We start from the raw sequence: 729 nt of genomic DNA, 5'->3' as shown, positions 1-729 counted from the left end.
TGAGACAGACTTGAAAACAATCTCATTTAAAAGAAAAACACATTTTTTTTTTATTTTCTGGAAGGATCTTATATTAAATAAGAGATTTTCTCTCTAGTGCTCCTGTCTCTTAGTTATCATAACGAAATAATTTCCCAAACTATACCTCTTGTTACTGGTTGTCATGGAAATAGTTGTGCTATATCCACAGTTGAGCATTAAAATATCACAATGAAATTCATAGAGAGGAGAGTGCCTGGAGAAGTCTCTTTAATTTTAATCAGAATGCATCTGATAATACCACAAAGATAAATGGTTACCATTCCCTTCATCCACAATTGATCAAAAAGCTAAGCAAATCATAAGGCCCTCTTCTCTTTTGCACAAATTTTTGGGTCTACCAGATTATTCCCTCATGAGAACTGGGAGAAAGATGTTCAATCACCCAGCAATCCTCAAAGTAGAAGACTTTAGGAAATAATATTAATTAGCAATAATCACGCCTTGGATAAACCTCATTGGCTACGATACTGCCACTGTGCAAAGCTTAGGAAATAATATTAAAAGAAGCATCTTTTGATGGCTTGCTCTATGCTTGGTACTATGTTAAAGGCTTTGCATATATTAGCTAATTAAATCTTCATAGTAGCCCACAATGTAGATGCTGATGTTGTACCCATTTTACAGATGAAAAAGACAAGCAGTAAGGTAAGTAACAGAGTTACTAAGTTGTTGAGCAAAGACTTGAAA

The 729-nt window shown here is 34.2% G+C and overlaps 1 non-coding gene across 1 annotated transcript; it reads right to left on the bottom strand.

The window, feature by feature from the left end:
- Positions 1–383: 383 nt before the first annotated feature.
- LOC116881040 lies at positions 384–527 on the bottom strand. Its single transcript, XR_004385329.1, has one exon. It is a non-coding gene; the product is annotated as a U4 spliceosomal RNA (small nuclear RNA).
- Positions 528–729: the final 202 nt, after the last annotated feature.

This window comes from Lontra canadensis, unplaced genomic scaffold (assembly GCF_010015895.1).
Source record: "Lontra canadensis isolate GAN:19392208 unplaced genomic scaffold, GSC_riverotter_1.0 scaffold70, whole genome shotgun sequence".
Taxonomy (NCBI): Eukaryota; Metazoa; Chordata; class Mammalia; order Carnivora; family Mustelidae; genus Lontra; species Lontra canadensis.
This window is presented reverse-complemented; position numbering and strand designations above follow the sequence as displayed.